The sequence below is a fragment of the Aythya fuligula genome, chromosome 9 (assembly GCF_009819795.1).
Source record: "Aythya fuligula isolate bAytFul2 chromosome 9, bAytFul2.pri, whole genome shotgun sequence".
In the NCBI taxonomy this organism is placed as follows: Eukaryota; Metazoa; Chordata; class Aves; order Anseriformes; family Anatidae; genus Aythya; species Aythya fuligula.
Window position 1 is genome coordinate 1,337,477 of NC_045567.1, and position 16,389 is coordinate 1,353,865.

A 16,389-nucleotide genomic window follows, 5' to 3' on the forward strand; every position below is an offset into this window, starting at 1 on the left:
AGACTAAAGTCATTGTTCAGTAGTTATTTTATTATAAAATGTGTACAAATTGTACACCCTTTAGAGGAAAATAAACACTTTAGTCTCTGACTTCTGGTAAAAACAGGATTAAAAGGCACCTCAGGAGCTGATCTAATCCATTCCTTTGTCGTAGGCAGGATCAGCAACAACAAATACATTTTTTGAGATGGGTGTCTCTCTAGCCCAGCTATCTCAGTTTGCTGATTGCCTCTGTTTTCTAGATGTACTTGCAGGCAGTTATGCATGGCTGGTCATCCACTTCCATGCTAAGCTGCACAGTCCAGGTCAGTCCCTTTCCTAAGGGGAGGCATCCACCCAGTAGCTTAGACCAGCACCTCCCAGGATGTGGCCATGCTTTATCAGAGCTACACAGACTATATTTTATGAATCCCTGCTTAATCTGTTATTAAAAACCTTCAAACAGTGAAGATTTCAAAAACTCAATATGCAACCTAGGTATTGCTTAATCTGCTTAATCTTTAGAACCTTTCTCCTAAAGCCTTTCCTTTCCACAGTTTAAATGCATTCCTTTTAGCATACCCACTATGGCAACAAAACACAGTCATATCTGAAGCTTTTGTCTCCCAAGTACTCAATCCTTCCTATTACCCAGACCATTTTTTCCCAACTTTTCTCTGTGCTCTCCTCTGGACTTCCCTTGACAGCAATGGCAATGTGAGACTTGGTATCTGGTGTGTGCCCTCCCCTCACCTCCTGCATTTTTGCTCTGCCCTCAGCAACTAACTGTAGGACATTGCTAGAGCCTGGTCATTATCCACTGCTCCAAGAGACTTGCCAGAGCTGCAGGCAGCTGGCCGGTTCCTTGCCTGCAGCCATCCTTCCCTGACCTGCATTTGTACAAGTTCCTGAGTGACACCCCCAAGGCAGCTCACTTTGAATTCTAGTCCTGTTTTCTTCATCCAGCTGCCAAGTAGGTATTTCTTTTTTAAATGTTTTTTATCCATCCATTTTCATTTAATCTTCCCAAAAATAATCTTTCATTGCTGTAATGGTTTATTTTTATTTCTAAACAAGGAACAGATATGCTTTACTCATGTGAAAAATAAAAGCAATAGAGCAATGAGCAATCACAATGATACCTCCTCTACTATTCAATCTCTGTTTCCTGTTGCCTTACTAGGGCTTCCGTCACAAGCCTGAGAATTAAAAAGCGGTGACAACAATGTTAGTGTTGGTTTGGGTTTTGTTTTATTTTGACTACTCCCCTTTCTTTCTGACTTTCTCTAGACTGGTTACCGTTGAGAAATAATTGGGATAACTAGCAGACAAGTTGCAAATATATCCCTGCTGACTTTCTCAAAACAAAAACCATGGCAATAGCAAGAATTAAAACAAACAAACAAAAACTTCCTATTTCTTAAACAGATGGAAACAAGGGAAGAAATGGAAATTCTAGACAACACGTTCCTTCCCACTATATGCAATATTCCTTCCCATTGCAGATTAGCCTTTTCTCTAATGGAAAGAGGACAGCTAAACTCTCCTACCATTTCCTGCAACCGATTTCAATGTGATTTGGAAGGAACCACCATCCCTACCGCATGTCAAAAGCTGTTTCACAGTTTCTTTGGTGATAGCTTAAGCACCCTGCTGACCCCAGTTACAGGAGGCATCTGCATTCCTGTTCCACCACCTGGTGTAGTGCTGACACAGCTGCCAGAGCACTTACTGTACTGAGTTAAAATAAAGAACTGCTTTCCCGGTAACACAACAAGTAAAATAAAAATCTTTCATCCTGATCAGCTCAGTGCCACCACGTGTGAAACCACAGCCAAACCTGTCATTTTGGAGAAAGCAGAGAAAATAATGCTTATTTCAGAGTAGCTCAGATTCAGCTAATCACCATATTTCAAATCCTCTGACACCCCTAAAGTTACATAGAAGTAAAAAAGTCAATAAAAATACAGTAAAGTCCATAGAAGTCTATGAAGATATATGTAACAGCATAGCATATGCCGCATGCTATAGAACATATATAGCATATATTGTATGTGTACTGCCCTGCTCATACACACTGTGTTGTAACATACAAAGAGCCATGTGCAATACTCAGCTGCACAGTTCTTGGCCAAGAAAAAAGACAGGACTATGGAGAGATGAAACTGAGCATAATTTTTGTCTACATAAAGCAAAATCCAAGATCTTATGTATACTACCCAACTGCAAGAGGCCTTTTTTCAAAGATTTTCGTAGATGTTATTTGTAAATTCTTCTTTCTTGGTATGCCACAGTGAATGGTTTATCCAACTCTCGAATTTTTGCTTTTTGAATTTAAGGCAGAGTTTGTCACTGGAAACAAATAATTAAACAAGCTTTCCATAAGAATAGCATATAACTTCATATCTTCACATAATACCTTCCCAAAGCAGTATTTTCCATTTCATTATTATTATTTTTTTTTTTTTTAACTCCGTGATGACAGAGTAAGCTGCATTTTATCCTTAATTATTCAGGCTTATAAATCAAAAGGATTAAATATTTATTTATTTAACTTTTGCCTTGATGCAAGAGACCAAGATGTTTAAGTTTAAAATCTTTCTTTTCTAAAGCAGGGCTTCCCAATTTCACAGGTAGTCACCTGGGTAATGTGACTGTTCTGTTCTGTCAGAAAATATATCAACATTCAGACAGAATACAAACATTTTCTCAGAAGAGTCAAATGGCCATACGCACGAGTAACAGACTGGTCACTTGGCACTGAATTGTGAAGTGGAGAAAGTAAGATTCGTATTTACGTTTTTAACTCAGTCAGTAAAGGTGTATTTGAATAAAGAATTCTCAGTTCTGATATATGTACCAGGACTAGAAATATAATGTAAGCATTCATTCTCTGAACAACATTTTTGTACACCAGAAAGCAAGTTCCTCTCTAAAGGAAAGATCTGCAACGAATTACCCATTCTAGATCTGTATGATGTGGTAAAATTCCACCAGGGACCATTTCTATCATGCATTAAGCATATACCCAAAACGTTTATATTTTTTTTCTCCTGGCTGGATGTTTTAGTCTACTCATTCCATATGTAGATTGACTTCTAAGAGAGACTGAAAGAACAGTTGAGGAAAGAGGAGCAAATGACATGATGCATGTGTAACTCAGTCTTACTTTCATCGATCATATTGACAATCCAGTCCTTTTATTAGCAAAACTTCTTTTGAAATATAAAAACCATTAAAAGAGGCTACTCCTGAAAGAGGTTATATCATTAGTGGATAAAAACTGAGAGAAATGAATTAACTGTAAATGATGTGGCTTTGAACTGCTGAACAGCTCTTAATGTGCACAGCACCAGTAGCTTAATATACTTTCAATACTTTCACAGAAAATACAGCTATATAATTGCAACTTAAATTCTCACTCTCAGCATTAGAAAATGCATCAGGTTTTACAAAAGGCCTGACTCTAATTTTTACCTTCTCTGAAACTTTCAAAAATACCATTAGGATTTGGAGGTCAACAAGAAATGCAAAATAAGTCCCTGAAGGAGAAAATATGCACTCTGTAAGAAAATTACAATAAACCGTCAATCCTTTCCTCTAAAGCAGCTGCAGCTATTTAAATTGTTAATGAACACTCTGTAAAGGAAATAACTACCAATAGTTATGATTAATTTAAAATAGAAAGTCAAGCTTGAATCTACCAAATATATTAATATAATCTAACACTACTGTTAAAAGCATGATATGCTTCTTATACCTTCTGTAGAGGTGTTTGATAAAATATGGTAACATTAAAAAGTCCTATTTCAATTATCTGTGACACAGGAATATTTTATTTTATATTTTTTTTTGGCTCTTGTTTCAGTCTCTCTGATTTCCCAAAAGGTGTATATATTCAGAGTCATAGAAAAAGGAATGATTTATAGTCTAAATTCTTAATTTTCCAGTTCATTACCAAGTCCTCATTTACTTTAGTATGTTATTTTCCTCTGGCCAATGCATTATTCTTAGTGTTTCCAATTTTGTATAAGTATACCATAATATTCACAGAAAATTAGAAAGAAATAATCATGTCAGTGCCTGGTAAAATTATGGAGAAGATGATTCTTGAAGTTATTGAAGCACACCTGGGGGACAATGCTGTCATTGGTCCCAGTCAACATGGGTTCATGAGGGGTAGGTCCTGCCTAACAAATTTGATTTCCTTTTATGACAAGATCACCCATCTAGTCGATCAAGGGAAACCAGCTGATGTGATCTTTTTGGACTTCAGCAAGGCTTTTGACACGGTTTCCCATAGGATCCTACTGGACAAAATGTCCAGCATATAGCTAAACAAAAACATCATACGATGGGTGAACAATTGGCTGACAGGCAGGGCGCAAAGGGTTGTGGTAAATGGAGCTACATCTGGCTGGCAGATGTCACTAGTGGGGTCTCTCAAGGCTCCATTTTAGGGCCAGTCCTCTTCAATGTTTTTATAAATGATTTGGATGTAGGACTAGAAGGTGTTTTGAGCAAATTTGCCAATGGCACCAAACTTGGAGGAGTTGTGGACTCAGATGAGGGTGAAAAGGCCTTGCAGAGAGATGAGGACAGATTGGAGAGCTGGACGATCACCAACCACATGAAATTTAACAAGAGCAAGTGCCGGGTCCTGCACCTGGGACGGGGCAACCCTGGCTATACGTAAAGACTGGGTGAAGAGATGCTAGAGAGCAGCCCCACAGGGAGGGATCTGGTGGTTGTGGTTGACAGCAAGCTGAATATGAGCCAGCAGTGTGTCCTGGCAGCCAGGAGGGCCAACCACATTATGGGGTGCATCAAGCACAGCATTGCTAGTTGGTCAAGGGTGGTGATTGTCCCGCTCTACTCTACGCTGGTGCAGCCTCACCTCGAGTACGTGCGCAGTTCTGGGCACCACAATACAAGAAGGACATTAAACTGTTGGAGAGTGTCCAGAGGAGGGCGATGAAGATGGTGAAGGGCCTAGAGGCGAAGACCTATGAGGAGAGGCTGAGGGCACTGGGCCTGTTCAGCCTGGAGAAGAGGAGGCTGAGGGGGGACCTCATCGCTCCCCAGTAAAGTAGGCACTGCACCAAGCCTGTCTGAATTTAAAAAGTGATTGGACTGTGCACTTAGTAACATGGTTTAAACTTGGATAGACCTGTGCGGTGCCAGAAATTGGAATTGATAATCCTTATGGGTCCCTTCCAACTCAGGATATTCTATGATTCTACATGCAATCTTTCTGAGAAACAAATCATTACAAATAAACCAGCCTCCTGATAAATGAAAAGAATAAAGATGGAAAACACACTTGATATCCATTTATCTAATAGAAAAGCATTTTTTTTTCCCAGACGGTTAAAGTGATACATTTGGTACTTTAAAGGTTATTATGTAATTTCAAAAATAATAGGATAAAGTTAAAATCAAATTTTAAAAATAGTTCAGGATACTTTCTATTTTTTGTTTCTTAGAGTTATGCTTTAAATAGGAAGAATTACATGTAGACTGCTAGCTTGCTGGATACATTAACCAGTAACATCACAGATACATTAACTAGTAATGTTATATGGCATTAAACCATATGAACATATTGCAAAGAGAAGGAACTGGTAAAAGAAATTCCAGTAACACCTGGGAACATTTGACCTTTGGTCAATTTCTTCAGTACAGGGATAGCTCTTCAGTGATGATACTGTGCCAAGTAATATTAGAAACAAGATTATAGAGAACCAAGTTATTCAACTGACCTACTTAAATGTAGCCTTGCTGTCCCTAGGAGGGACATTCTTGGCTTTCCCATTATAGTTGCAAGGTGCACACAGATGAAGAATAGATTCTATACTCTAGAACTCCATTTCCTGATATATTTGTCTCCAAATCTATCTCTAAATTAACTTTATTGGTCCTAAAATATTAATGATAAGTCTAGCTATCTTACAAACACACAAAGAATAGCCTTCAAAATTAATGCATAAACTATATATGCCAGATGTTCTAACTGCTGTGTTTTTTGATTAGAAAAAGGCAATTACTGTTAGTATTTTAATAGATGGTTTAGAAAGCATATGAATGCAAAGCACCAAAACAGACATAACCAACGATAAATACAGTAGAAAACTAGATTAACAGAAAGATAACATATGACAAACTCTTGCTCTGCTAATACCAATGAAAAACCTATTGAAGCCAGCATGTAATTAACTCCTACCACATTTTTGGAGGAGAAAGAACATTAAAAGTTAGGGAGAACAAAACACAAAGAAAGTTTCTTGGGATCCTGTAAGTTTAAATCATAGCTTGGTATAGAATATTCATTTTAGCATACGCTTTAATCAACTATCTTAGCAAAGGAAGAGGATGATGCCTCTTCAAATATGGCCAAGGAATTGTTGAATTCCACTCCTAGTGCTTGTTACTCTTTCTAATGACTTTATCGTGGACCCAAGGTTGAAAGACAAGTTTCAAACCCTTGTTTTCCGGAAGAAATACCATGCAGAAACCATTTCTCTTTCTTTTATTTGTAGCACAGAAGCTACTCACTGTTGCAAACCTCAGCTGTGATTGACATGCAGCAATCAGAAAGGAAATTCATGTGGTATGCTGTCTCCAGAAGAATTAGGTTACAATCAATACCTTGTTCCACCCAGAAATGTATTAAAACTCACTGAAGGTCAAACAGCGGTAATCTAACATTTTCTCACTACAGATATTAATTAACTCATGGAAGTATTTTGCACTAGCTTCCTCTTCAGAAACTAAAAGGGGAAGCTATGCATCTTCTTTAGAATTGGCCTGTTATTTATTCCTGAGAGCAAACACATCTGAATAATCCTGTAGCAGTGAGAAAACATCACACTCATTTACACGTGAAATAAAATGCTTATAGTAGGGCTCTTTTCTGACCACTGGAGCAAAGTCCACTGCCAAGGATGTTCTGTAACATGGAGCAGAACAGTATTCTTCAATCTCAGTGTCCCATTTCCTGTAGCCCTATGGCTACATACATACTGCATAATTGGAGCCTCAGGACACAGAGTCCACTATTGCCAATGAATTCTTTCAGGAAAGTGAGAACTCCTTCCCTGCTGTGATTTCAAAGGAAGCCAATGCACAAAGGCTGAGACACAGTTACATTCACAGTCAAGAAGGGCAGTTGGCCACCCACAGACATCTATGAAGGAGGGTGATCGGTATTCATATTCTGTACTTTTTGGTAAACAGCAATGTGTTCCCCTTTCTCCCATCACAGGAATCTGCTTACCATACCAACATTCATGAATTTCCATTGCAAAGAAAGTAAATTAATAGCAGAAAGCATATTAAAAGCTTCAACATACATTTGCTCCTGCTGTTAGTTATCATTCTGATTTTCTCCCATGTTGCCTGCCCCATGACTCTTAACACAAGAACGGGATTAAGATGACAGTTATAAAATGAATCATTATGTCTAGATGTAGTCTGACATCTCTTCTGTTGCCACTGTGACACTAAACAAAGCAAAATGATAACAACTTAGATCCATCACATAGGAAGTTAAAAATATGTATTAGCCAGAGAATATCTACTCTGGTACACTATGTTCCTTTCATTGCCTGCAGCTTTTTAATGGGAATATGTACATGAAACTGATTTAAGACAGCTTATTTTACTGAAGAATTACTACTGTTCAGTTTTCTAGATGCAGTTCATACAGTTGAATTATGGAATATACATACATTTACATTCCTTCTGACTGAACAAAATTGGAAGACAGTCTCTGAAGTAATGTAATGTAATGTACTACAGCAGGACAAATTGGAGATTCAGTTGAAATAAAACATAACTCGTTTGCTATTTCACATCACCTCCAGCTCTGCATAATACTAAATTAACTACCATCATTACTAAACAGAAACCTCAGCTGAGATCTCAGTTATGAGACTCATGTCCTGGGGTACTTTCTACATCCTCTCAAACTTCGTACCTAAAATTGAAATTCAGTCAAGTTGGTTAGCTAAATGTCAACTACCAGTTCCCTATCTGCCTGTCCTGGGTAAAAAACATTTGTTTTCACTGCTGTGAGAGTGAAGGGCTCTCTGCTGTTTCTGCTTCCAAGCAGTTACTCAGACAACATTTCCAGTGAAATGATGGTTAAGGAACATTCAGCATCTTCTCTTCCAGGCCTTTCCTGTATGCACTACAGACAGGCTGAGTAGTTGCATAATTGCACACACAGTCTATACTTAACTGATTTTCTTTTACTGTGGAAAAATATTTTTGAAAAAACAGAAGCATTTTCATGAAGTGAAAATGCAAATGTGAATTACCAACTGATAAACATTTTTATCCAGAAGCTCCTTAACTGATGTATATGATGACGGAACATCCTTTTGTTTTTAAACTAGATCCACTACTATAACAAAGAAGTTGAATCAGAATAATTTACATTTGAAGGAACACTACAGGTTATCTAGACTAACACCCTGTTCAAAGCAGATCAAGTTTCTTTGAGCTTTGTCCTGGCAACTTTTAAATACATCCAAGCTACATATCTCAATTCTTTGACATACATCTCAAAGGTCTGCAGAAGGCTTTTTTTCTTAAGAATAAATTCCAGTCCTTGCCTTGGTGTAGGTGGAGAAGCTCTACACATTCTGGCACAGCCATCCTGATTGCAACAGAAGAAGCAGGACTAAAAGCATTAACTGATGAAAGAATCACCCCATATACATGAAAACAAAACAAAACAACAAACTTTTTTTTTTTCTTGAGTCTCTCTAGATGCAATCTGTGAGAGTTTTGAGAGTAGCACCATGCTCTTTCCTCATTTACACCTTGTTGTGGTTCACTTTCTCCTAATCTACACCACTAAAAAGAAATAGAACCAAATCTTTAATGATTAAATCACCAAGAACTTTGGTTCCACTGTATGCAGTCAATGAAAGGATTCATATCTGCACTTCAATAAATCATTGTGAATCTACTTGGACAAAATTCTCATATCAGCACAAGTGAATACATAACAGCATTGACTTAGAATTATTCTTGCCATAAGACATTAAGAACATTATTGTACTTAAGAAAACATCAAGAACAAAATTGGTTTAATATTTCAGAAAAGAAATATTTTCAGTTTAGCTTTCAGGTTTGAAGGCAAGAACTTTTCTGAAACATTACCAAAGCCTGTATCTCCTATAGTGTCTCAGACACTATGGAAACCTTTTCAAAAAAAGAGAATCAAAAACGCTCATCTTGTCACATTTTATACTTTTTGGGTACATTAATCTGACTGATAGTGCTGTGAAATTACTTTTTTTTTCTGAGCAGGAACAGACCATTTGTGTGCATTTATGAATGGTTCCATCCCAAAGCTAATGAGCTTTTACAATTTCTTAATTACCAACATAGTTATGGTTTATAGGCCTATCTGGTGAAACTCATGGAATGACTCTTTCCATATACTGACAGCTGCTGTAATGCCAAAAAATATAGAAATGCCTGTCCTTGTTCACCACCTTAAAACTGATACATCCTGAACCACTTGATACTATACAGGATGTGACTGTTAGTTATTACTTCACTGCTAAAATAGCACTTAAAAATGCATCTGATGCAGGATTGTTAGGTCTGTGACCCAAGGTGGTTATACTCTAAACAGGATGAAATAATGCAAACAAAGGATTATATGTGAAGGTAGCAACAGGTACATAATAGAGATGGAAGAACTGGTGGGTGAAGGGGGAAAGAAAAATGAAGAGCACTATTCAAAGAAGTCATGAAGATGGAGCACAGTGCATCACCTCAGTGTAGCTACAGGAAGAAAAGTATACATAAAAATGAGATCAATAATGCAGTAGAATCAGATACTACATTGTGAAAGAATAATGTAATCAAGGCAAAATATCCAAATGAGCAAGTAATCACCTGCAAGAACAGATACAGGAATACAGACATTCTGTTTAACAATGTGGAAATGGGATTTGATGAAACATTTACATGGAGATTGACATAATGCATGAGAAAGTGGTAGTGAAATGAAAGATTCCTTTTATTTTTGTTTTATATTTAGCAGACAGAAACAGTTGTGTATTTGAGCTGTTACTGTGGTCAAAATGACAAGAATCTGAACACTGAAGGTAGCATGCGCAAGTTTTTTCATATTTTACTGAATAAAAATAGAGCATTTCTGTCAGCAGCTAAAAAGGGAGAAAATCTGTAGATAAAACACACATCTCACTAGTAATATGAATTGTAAGAGGACCCAAATTCCATTTTGTAGGAAAAATGAAAATATATAAAGATGATGTAAAGAAAAGGGTGAGATTCAAGCAAGATTGAACACACTTTCAAAATATAAGAATTTCAACATGGACATTTTAATGCTAATAATCATCTTTCTTCTCAATATTATTTGAAGATTTTGTTTACTAATAGAAGCAATAGGCTGAGTAAGAATTAAAAATGTAAATCTCAAACTATTCCAAGCACGTTACAGTGGATTTTCCTTTAACACACATTATTATACATCTGAAGTTGGAGCTGGATTTAACTGGTTTAATTACTCAAGCATGGAAAATATTGTCTATAATGTTTTCACATTTAGAGAATGTATGTGTTATGTTACTTAAGGCTATCAGGACTTGTGTTAATTTTCATCATTTCTTCTTGGTTGTCAGATCATCATTCTCTATTTAGAGACATTACAACTGATTCACTTATGTTTTAAAAAATGAAAGTGTTCTGCTGAATTTAGATGATAATTACATGATGGCTACACATCACAGTTAATAACCATCATATGATGTTTACTGAAGTTAACTATAGCTAACTCTGCATTCTTGCATGTAGAGATAAAAAATATCTAAGTGTAAAGCTATTATCAACATAAAGGAAAACTCAGACCATTATGCTCATCCTTTGTCTTGACAAGAATATGATGCATCGCAGATGTAGAGATCATGTACCTTTGAAACCACTACTCTCAAAGTATTCCTCTATCCTACAAAAATTCAATTTACATAGCCATTTGTAAGCCCTATTCATAATTTTTATACCCTGCTATCCACTCTGAACAATCTTTATTCAGTAAATTTACAATCACAACATTTATATGTAACATTATCATTATGGTCTCAATGCTGTCAAAAAAAATAATCTTATAGGTAATTTAAGATTAGTGTTAAAAAAAATCTGACTGCTAACACCACTAGAGGCATTACATATTGAAATGTTATTTCCTGAAATAACACAATCCTCAAGCTAAAAGTAATCATCATAAAGTTAATTATTCTTCTTACTCCAGTTAACAGAAAAAACACAGCTGGAAACACGCAGATGTGTCAATATGTTCTTACGCCTCTGGTTGCATACTTGCTTCCATTATATCACTTCTTTTGCCTGTCAGAATATAGAAACACTGTTAATTAGGCCTTTCAATGGCCTAATTGTTTTCCATTTAGCTTTCCACATCAACACCAATAAAAGGCTTCATATAAACATCAGACACTTTAACCTAGCAGACAAGAATGTAGTTTAATATGGAGACATGATGTTTGACCTTATGTAATAAGGTCAAATTCTATCAAAGTCCTCCCATTGCTGAAGTGTAAATAAATGAAGAGTTGTTCACAAAGTAAGGTAGTATTCACCACCTCCTTTTACATGGATCTATCAACAAAAAATGTTGCCCAAGTATTTCTGAAACTTCTTTAATTGTCTGTCATGACCAATTCTCCATTACTTTTTATGGATAGACCACTTTTAGATTTTTTTCTTACTTGCCTTGATTTCTTCAATAACCCCTCCTTCTCTTTAACAAGCTATTTTGTCAAATACTACTTGTATTACCATTAAAGAAATTGTTAAGGGGATGACTTTCAGAGAGCCAGTAAGAAAATAGTTTCTAAATTTGAAACCTAGTCAACTGCCCCCCCTGAAAATCAGCCAACTTCACCTCACTCCTTGAACCATGGCAAAGAAAATCCTGGCTTCTGATTCCTGCCCCACTCAAAAGATCTCTATTCCATTTTGCATCCTAAAAAGTTGCTTGAACCAGTTTTCCCTGGATTGCTTTAGGGTTAAACCATAGCAAAGATATTATGAAAATTAATACTTGCACCTGTTTTGAGAATCCAGCACCCTGATTCAATTTCTGTCAGGAACCTGCCTTTTAATTTTGTTATCTAACAATTTGAAATCACATAATCTTACACTTCAGTTTCCTCACGTAAACAATGCAGAAAATTACCTACTTTCAGATTAAAGTGCCTTCTGGAGCACAAACTGTTATGATTGCTACTAATCAAGATTGATAAAATTAAATGTTATTTTCTGAAATTCAGCGTCTCTTCATGGTGAAAGTAAGCTGGGCCATAAAGTTAGGAACCAAATCCATACAGAACATCCCAACCTTGACTGTCGGCTTCAGGGAAGGAAATACTCATCAGTCCTAAGAGTAGAGAGGAGGGAGAAAAGAGAATTAACAGAAAATATCACTCCTTCCTCTTCTGTTGTCAGAATCTGGACCATATTTGCTGCTACTACTGCTGGAAAAATTCCTCTCTCTCTCACCCAAGCAGAGAATTGGAATTATGACTCCTTGGGTGACTCAATGCTCAATGGATTAACACTTGCTCGGTGTATTGCCTGAAGACACGGTAAAATCTGTAATCACCAGACCATTTAATTGTCCATACTAGGCATCTTGTCCTTTTTTTTTTTTTTTTTTTTTTTTTGAAAGAAGGCATGTCAAATGGAAGGGAAATGAAAAATGAATTGTAGTTAGCAGTGCAAGTAATGCAAAAATCCATTCCCACCACATGACTGCCTCTGTTATTCTGGCACTGCTTATCATGTATTACAAAATTTACAATAAAAATCATGACTAGGTAAATGAAAAATTGACATACCACCTAACATATATCATAAAATTTAGGTTCTTTTTTTCAAGATTATTTTTCTGTGAATACAGTCCGTGATGTTTCTCAGCTCATCAGATGAACTGAACACCTACTCTTTCAAGTGTAAAGACAACTGCAGGGAAAGAAGAATATTTTCCTTTTTCTATTATATATCCTGGAAATACTGTTTAAATAACACTAAAGCATGACTTACTGCATGGATCACTTGATTTAAACAGCACTGTACATTACAGAGAGGTGTTAGATTCTAAAAGGCTAACAACATATAAATAGATGCAATGTAATTAGAATGTAAATAGAATTTCTTTACATAAGCAATTGAATTTATATTTTTTATACCCTGTTAGACTGAGGATTTGCTACTCAGTATAAAAGTGTTCATTTCACTAGAGCCCAATCCTACATCTCCTGAACTCAAGCTGAAGTTCCTGTTGTCTTCAAAGACAGATCTCTTTCAAATTTAGAACTTGCGCAACCAGGTATTGCTGATGTACAAATATGACAATTTATAATTTTGTTTGCCACTTCTTTCCCCTTCCACATTTTATATAACTGAATTTCCTTGTTCTGTTTCTTTCTTTTTGACTACATCTAACCTCTGGGCTTCCTGAAATGAATAAAACAAACAAACAAACAACAACAAAACTTAAGTTTTTTTCAATTTGTTTCCACCAAAATCTTAACAGATCAAATTTCATTTTAATTTATTATTTTTTTTTTCCCCAAATCCCATGGCAGGTGTCAAAGGGCTCTAACTGTTAAACTCGTATTCCCTGTCAATACACGTCTATGCCAGTAATAATTAGTGCTACTGAAAGTCAATAAACAAGTACATAAATTCCAATGTAAGGTGTACATCTAACTTTTAAATTATTATTATTTTACCATAAATAAAAAACTTTGCTTACAATTTCTGGAACAGAACTTTATTCCAGCTGTATGCATGAAAATGGCAGGAAAAAAAAAAAAGAAAAGATTAATTAAGTGGGCCTGAATATGCAGTGTGCTATAACTGGGCTCAGCTCTATTCCTAGCACAGCAGAAGAAAAGAAAAATATAAAGAAAGGAAAAGAAAACAGAAAAGGAAATGTAAAAAGAAGCAGGAAAATAAAAATGGAAAAAGAAAAAAGAATAGAGAACACTAAAAGCACAGAGAGGCTTCTGATCTATGATAATAAGGATGATTTTACTGATAACCAATATGAGTATATGTGATTAATCCAATTTGCCTGAATTTTCAAAGTATAATTTATTTCATAACTCGTGTATACCATTATCTAGATATAATAATGCTTCCATTAATTAATTCTCAGTCATGGCAAACTGTAATACACCATAAAATTCTGGTCACAAATATCAATAATGTCACATTTTTCCTAGCCATCCACATAGCAGGTTTGGAAGTCTGCAGCATACCCAGGAAAGGATGACTTCCGTGCTTTGGCTGAGCCAGGAAAAACTGAAAACTCCATATGCTAACACAGCCACTGACCTTTCTCTTTTAGCATCAGAATTGTACTTAAAGCATCTTCAGTATTTTCTAATATTTCTATATTCTAAAGCAAGAAACAATAGCATTCATGGTATATGTTGTAAAACAGTCTCCATTCTCTAGGATGTTTGACCTCATTCATTTTTTTGTCAGGCACTATGGCAACATTAAGTCAAAACCTCCAATATACCAATAATGTGTCAAAGAGGTCCAAAATTTTTTAATTCCACACTCATGGACAGGTATACACACTGCAAAGCTCTGTTATTCTGTTCTTCTTTGGTGTATGGTGGTGCTTTGGGGATTCTTTCACTAAATGTCCAAGTTAGCTTAGTTAATGCACCAAGAAAACAGAACTTCTTAGATTTTAATATAGTTTTAATGATTTTGATTAACTTGGCACTGATGTTTTATGAAAGTGAATGCTCTACTCTCTTGCTATACTTTTCTTCAGTTAAATATAACTTCCGTGTCCATTACAGAATGTGGTGATTACGGTAAGTTCTATCTATACGCCTGCATTTCTCATTTTAGCAGCAATTATTGTGTAAATTCATAATAATCTGAGAAGATCTTTTCTGTTTCAGGCATCTCAGCTATTTTTTTTTTATTTGGTCATTTCACGTTTCATTCCTAAACTTGTCAGCTCCTATGGCAATTTTATACAAAGCTTTCTTTTCTCTCTTGCTTGTGCTATAACTGAATGTGGTTTTGATGACAAAGATATTTTCACTAATATTGCCTATCAGAAAGCTTGATGCGCATAATAGAATTACATGAAATTACCATTGCAGGACTTAATAGTTTAAATTTTATATGGCTGAGGACCATTTTCATTTCAACCTTTCAACTGCGTTTATTATTATTAAAGCAACAACAATAACTTCCCTATCTAGGTTGTACTACAGGACAGCACATACTATTTTTTTCAGAACACATAAACATATAGTTAGGACACCTGCCATCAAATGAAGCATAGTATAGCATTAATGCTTACTCAAGGCATTGGATAGACTGATGACAGCAGCAGGTTTTGAAGCAGTTATGAATTCTTGCTTTAGTTGTGTAACATCCTCTCTGCCTTCCTGACTCCTCCTTCTTGGTCCTGTTCCATCCTACCCCAATTGTCATACGTGATAAAAATAATTAGATATATATAACAAATTATGTCTGTAAGAATTACATTGTTATTTCTGAATGTGATTCATAGTATAATACAGGGCAGAGTAAGAAGCGTTTGGAACCAAAGCAAGATCCTTACAGAGGATTAATTAGTACTTCAGTGGGAAATTGAGCAAAATATGCCTTAGATAAGAGAGTCCTCAATGATTCCTCAAGTACTGTAGGACTGTAAATATTTCCAGTAGCATCAAGAAGAATGTCAGTGCAAAGATTTAGAGATCAGTTATTGTTTTACATGGCTCCAGCTTATGTAAGAATCTGTAACTGATTAAATACATCTCCACATTACGTTTGCAGCTGTGAATTGCCTATGATGTCCTGTTGGAATATTCCCCCAATGCATACCTATGCATGCTTCCTATTGATATGGTACCCATTTATTTGTACCTTGGTTTTCTTTTATAAGACACATTGGAAATTTTTCTTATAGAAAACAACAAAGCACTTACATGTAGTCTTTTATCCGTATTTTATCCGTATCTTTTAGCCATCTGCCGAGGCGATCGGCTCCGGGGCAGACGCGTTCTGCAGCGGAGCGGGGGATCGGGCCAGGCAGGGCTCATTTTTTCCGGCATCGAGCCTACTTGAGGGAGCCGCCAGGACCCGGCAGCCCTCGTGAGGGAGGCTGACGAGGCGAAGGCGGAGCCAGCAGCGCCCCCTCCCCAGCCGTTCAAAAGCTTGCCCCTAGGTGAGCGCGAGCGACCAGGAGCGCGGCGAACAGGGCGTGGCGCGTCAGAAGGGAGTGGCGCGTCAGTTCGCGCAGGAAGGGCAGAGCGCTCCCCCTACACACAAACAACACCTCGTTAACAACAGCCGTAACTA